The sequence below is a fragment of the Triticum aestivum genome, chromosome 2B, assembly GCF_018294505.1.
Source record: "Triticum aestivum cultivar Chinese Spring chromosome 2B, IWGSC CS RefSeq v2.1, whole genome shotgun sequence".
NCBI classification, from domain to species: domain Eukaryota; kingdom Viridiplantae; phylum Streptophyta; class Magnoliopsida; order Poales; family Poaceae; genus Triticum; species Triticum aestivum.
In genome coordinates this window covers 11,681,723-11,687,722 of record NC_057798.1, presented here as the reverse complement: position 1 = coordinate 11,687,722, position 6,000 = coordinate 11,681,723, and positions in this window count along the sequence as shown.

Genomic DNA, 6,000 nt, shown 5'->3' with positions numbered 1-6,000 from the left:
CGAGGGGAAGGTCCTGAAGGGACAAGTCGTCGACGGCCAGGTTGAACTCCGCAGCTGCAGCGGCATCGAAGTTTTGGTTGTTCTTATCATCGGGGCATCGGGCGAGGTTGAAGTCGCCTACTAGGATCCACGGGAGAGCACATGTTTCAGCGATGGCGCGAATTTCCGCCAGGAACTCAGGGCGCCGATCAGGAGTGCACGGTGCGTAGACGTTGGTCACTACGAAGGGCGAGGCGTCGGCCGCAAACACAAAGAATGAGGTAAGCGTGAAGTTGAGCTCCATGTCCCTCTGGTGTGCGACCAACCCATCGCGCCAGACAGTCACGAGCCCACCCGAGGCACCGTTAGAAGCCTTGAAGGCTAGCGACGAGAGACCAGGAGGGAGGAAGGACGCCGCTTTACGGGTGGGCACATCAGTCAACTTCGTTTCTTGCAAGCAGACGATGTGGAGAGGATGAGCGTCAAAGTTCTTCTTCACGTCAAGGCACTTGGCTGGGTCATTAAGACCACGGACGTTCCAAGAGCAGAGCGCCCATTTTTTAAGCGGGTTTACTGCCATATATACACTACAGGGACACCACAAACAGCAGACGCGAGACACAGCCCGCCGCGAGACGCAGGAAACATAGCAAGGGGACCCAAACACACACCTACAAGCCTATATACAAACACACACACAACAGCGGGGGGAGAAGCACGACCCACCCACAGGAGATGCCCAGAATGCAACATGAGGTCGCCGACCGGCCTGGCATCTCAAGACCAAAATTGGATCGCACCAAAACAGACCAACGCCGAACACTCGAGCGCACGAGAGGCACAAAAACGAGGGGGAACTGATCATGGCAGTGCGGGCGGCACCGGGAAACGCTCACAGAATGGCTTCGGTTGCAGAGTCGGGGAGCTCGCACTCGTCGGCTATCATCTTGACCTCCAGCTCCGTGAAAAGAGGGGGACCACCGGGCTTCACGGGAGCACCATCACCGCAGCGGGCGGCCTTGAGCAGGACGGCACGCTCGAGCACCGTCCGCCGCATGGAGGGCCCTAGGCTACGGATACGTGCACTAGCGCGCACCGGAGCATCAGGCTTGTGGATCGGTGAAGAGGGAGAGCAAAGCACCTTAGGTGCTGCCATTGCCATTGCCAAGAATATATAGGCGCAGGGCGCCAGTACAACAGGGGCGCGGAGCGCCAGTACAGGAGAGAGAGCGCGTAGCGCTAGTACGTGCATGGGATCGTGGGTAGATGCATGCAGTACGTGGGGGAGTGGAGAGGACTGCTAACACCCCGCCGCAGTTTGAGCGTCCGGCGGCCGGACGCACAAGCTGGACCGGAAATCTTGGAACGCCGCCGTGGGCAATCCTTTGGTGAGCACGTCGGCGAACTGTTGGGAGGCGGGCACATGGAGAACCCGCAGCTCACCCAATGCCACTTTCTCGCGTATAAAGTGGATGTCGAGCTCGATGTGCTTGGTCCGGCGATGGTGGACAGGGTTGGCCGCCATGTAGACGGACGAGATGTTGTCGCAGAAGATAATGCTGGCGCGAGGTAGAGGTACAGCGAGCTCGCCAAGAAGTTGGCGGATCCAGCAGCTCTCGGCAACCGCGTTTGCAACTGCGCGGTATTCTGCCTCGGCGCTCGAGCGAGACACCGTCGCCTGTCGTTTGGACGACCATGATACAAGCGAGTCGCCGAGGTACACAGCGTAGCCGGACGTCGATCGGCGCGTGTCTGGGCAGCCGGCCCAGTCCGCGTCGGAGTAGGCGACGAGGTCGAGGGAGCCAAAGCGCCGGAGATGGAGACCATGCGATGTAGTGCCGCGTAGGTAACGCAGGATGCGTTTGGCCAGTGCACGGTGGACGTCGCGGGGATCATGCATCACCAGACAGCACTGTTGGACGGCGTAGGCGATGTCGGGCCGGGTCATGGTCATGTACTGGAGTGCGCCGACGATGCTGCGGTACTCGGAAGTGTCGGAGACGGGGGCACCATCATGGGCAGACAGCTTGGCGCGCGTGTCGACCGGCGTGGGCGCCGGCTTGCATCCCTGCATGTTGGCGCGCTCGAGCAGTTCGTCGGCGTACTTGCTCTGGGAGAGGAAGAAGCCATCCGCGGTGCGAGTGACGGCGATCTCGAGGAAGTAGTGTAGAGGCCCGAGGTCTTTCATGGAGAACTCGGTCGACAGGAGCTGCTGGAGGTGGCGAAGAAGCGCCGTCGTTGAGGCAGTGAGCACAATGTCGTCGACGTACAACAGGAGGTAGGCAGTGCCGGCGTCGGAGTGGAGCACGAAGAGCGACGGATCCGCCCGCGAAGTGGTGAAGCCGAGGCTGTGGACGAATGCGGCGAACCGCCCAAACCACGCCCGCGGCGCCTGCTTGAGCCCATAGAGGGACTTGTCCAGCAGACACACGTGCTCAGGTCGACTCGTGTCGACGAAGCCAGCCGGCTGCTGGCAGTAGACTTGCTCGGAGAGATGCCCGTGGAGGAACGCGTTGTTGACGTCCATCTGGTGCACTGGCCACTGGCGCGCGGCGGCGATGGTGAGCACGACGCGGATGGTGGCCGCCTTGACCACCGGAGAGAATGTCTCGTCGAAGTCTACGCCGGGGCGCTTTGAGAAGCCGCGCACCACCCAACGTGCCTTGTAGCGTTCGAGCGAGCCATCGGACTTGAGCTTGTGGCGAAGAGCCATTTGCCGGTGACGATGTTGGCGCCGCGGGGTCGAGGGACGAGGCGCCACGTCTGGTTCTCCATGAGAGCCCTGTATTCTACCTGCATAGCAGAAAGCCAACAAGGATCTCGCATAGCCTCACGCACGGTTTTTGGGATGGGTGAGATGTTGGATGGTGCAGTAGTAACGTGGTGCTGTTCATACTTGGGATTGGGGAAGAATTTGCCAGCCTGAGCTCTTGTCTGCATTTTGTGTGTAGGTGCAGTAGGGGGTTGGCGTCGTGGCTGTGGTCGCGAGGGGGGGGGGGTGACCGTGGCGGACTGTGGTGATGACTGGGCTGGCGGGGAGGCGTCCGGCATGGTGTGGTCTGGGGTGTTAGGGGCTGGCGTGGTAGTGCGGTCGGACGGGGGTTGGGATACATGCGTGGTATCGGTGGCGACCGGGGTAGATGCGGGCGCTGGTGAGGGAAAGCGGTGCTCATCGAAGACGACATGGCGAGATGTGATGACGCGGCCCGTGGCACGATTGAGACACCGGTAACCTTTGTGGTCGGCGGTGTACCCTAGGAATACGCAGGGGGCCAATCGAGGCGCGAGTTTGTGGGGTGCAGTGGCTGCTAGATTTGGAAAACACAGGCACCCGAAGACTCGCAGGGTGGTGTAGGTGGGGTGAACACCGTAGAGTAGGAAGAAAGGTGTTTGGTTGTGGCGCGGCCGGCATGGGCGTCGGTTGAGGAGGAAGGTGGCGGTATTGAGGGCTTCGGCCCAGTAGGGGAACGGCATATGTGCGTGTATGAGGAGTGATCTGGCGATGTTATTGAGCGTCCTGAGGATGCGCTCGGCACGTCCGTTCTGAGGCGACGTGTAGGGGCATGATAAGCGGAGCACTATGCCTAGCGAGGAGAAGAATTGGCGCGATGCATGATTGTCGAACTCCTTGCCATTATCGGTTTGGATAGTGAGCATGGATAGGCGAAAGTGGTTGTGGATGAATGCAGTGAAAGCGCGTAGAGTGGGTAGCACATCAGACTTGTGGCGAAGCGGGAACGTCCAAACAAAGTGACTGTAATCATCGAGTAGAACAAGGTAATACTGATAACCAGATATACTGAGTACGGGAGATGTCCACACATCACAATGTACAAGCTGGAAAGGAAAATACGACACATGTTCGGAAGTGCTAAATGGTAGACGAACACTTTTGCCTAGTTGACACGCTTGGCAAACGGTGCTGGGGCTAGCTACATGATCCAGCGACGAGCTCTTGAGAGTGTGGTCCAAAGCATCAGCGCCTAGATGCCCAAGGCGTTGATGCCATAGATCACGGGAGACGGCAGTCAGGGCATGGTGGGTGCGGCTCGGTGGCGACATGGTGGACATGGGGTAGAGCTCATCGTCGTCGGAGTTACATCGGAGGATCACCTTCTTCGTTCTTCGGTCCTTAACAGAAAAACCAATGTCATCAAACTCGACATTAACAGGGTTGTGGCGAGCGAGGGCTTTGACGGACAGAAGGTTTTTGATAATGTGTGGGGAGACTAGAACGTGTTGCAGAGAAAGGGGTGATTGGGCTGTAGGAATGGTGGCGTGGCCAATGTGCGTGGCGGGGAGCAAGGATCCGTCGCCAACTACTATGGAGGTAGAAGAACAGGGAGCAGAGGAGGAGAGCATACCGGGGGACGACGCCATGTGTGTGGTTGCGCCGGTATCCATGTACCAGTCGGAGCCAGGCAGCTGCGGTTGGTGCTGCTGAAGAGTCATGGCGTTGAGCGCCTGTACCAGGGCGCTCTGGTCCCAGGCAGGCGCGTTGGAGTTGGGCGCTCCACCAGCGAGGGCACCATACAGCGGGTGCGGCGGCACCGCTCCAGCTGTCCAGTGTGCCGGCATGGATGGGGGTGGCGGGGACGCGTTGGGGCCGTAATGCGTGGCCACACCAGCGAAGGGGGACGCGCCACTGGGGCGGGGCCCAAGGATGCCCGCACCAGGGGCGTGTGGACGCCATGGCATTGGCCACGCATGGACCATGCCAGTCCAGGGCGCGGGCGCCGGAGCAGATGGGCGAGGAGGAGCCGCGCCGCCTGGATGAGGGGCGGAGCCCCCGCCGGAGTGCGAGGAGGATCCCCCGCCGGAGTAGTTGCCCTTGCCTTTTCCTTTGTAGCGCCCGCCACCGCCCGAGTTGCGGGAGTTGGCGCCGCCACCACCCTGCCCCCCGCCGTTGTGGTTGCTCGGTGTGCGCCCGACGTGGAGCGCGGTCTCCCTGTTGTGGTCGGCGGACTGCCGGCCCTCCTCGAGGAGGAGGAAAGCACGACAGCGAAGGAGGGATGGGAAGGGGCTCTGCATGGTGAGGATGGGCACAGCATAGCAAAAACGGGGGTGAAGGCCACGAATCATGTTGAGCACCTGATCACGATCATCGACAGGAGAGCCGAGGTCGGCGAGGCGATTGGCGCATTCCTTGAGCCGGGCGAAGTAGGTGAGGATCGATGAGGACCCCTGCTCGATCCGCCTGAAATCGGTGGCCTGGAACACCACCTGATGCTCGCGGTTCTCCAGAAAGAGGCTGCAGATGGCGGCCCAGACCTCGCCGGCGGTGGCGCCGCGCTGGTGGACGAGGCCGAACACCTTTGGGCTGATGCGGTTGTAGAGCCATGAAACGAGGTGTGCGTCGTCTTGCAGCCACACCGGATCAGTGGGGCGAGGCGTGCCGGAGATGTGGTCGAGGATGGCGTACTTCTGGAAGGTGACCTCAAACAGAGTGCGCCACTGGGAGAAGTTGGGCGGGTTGAGGCCGAGGACGAGCGGGACCTGCTGGTTGATGAAGACACCGGCGAGGGGGTGGAAATAACCCGCCCCGCCATGGCCCTTGACGAGGAGGTGGAAGGCGCCATCGCAAACAGCGAGCTGCATGACCTCGACGCGCCGGACCCCGTCCACGGAAATGGCAGAGAATGGAGGAGCCTCCACACTCGCATCGTCGGACACATCAAGGCGGAAGTACGCCTCGTTCGGGAGGGAGCAGCGGTGGGGCGCGCCGGAGCCGGACGCTGGCAGCAGCACCGCGAGCATCGTCCAGCGGCTGGAGGACCCGTGATGCCAGGTCGAGGGAACACCCCGCGACCCATGGCTCGGGCCGCCGCCGGCGGCGGGAGGCCCACCACCACCACTGGGGCCGCCGCCACCTGCATGCGGCGCGGGGGCGGTGGATGAGGGGGCACCGCACCATCGACACGCTGGACTTCAACCACAGTGAAGAGCCCATCGGAGTTCTTGACGTTGAGATCTCGAGGGATGGCGAGGTAGCTTTCGTACTTGATCACCATGAGAACTGCA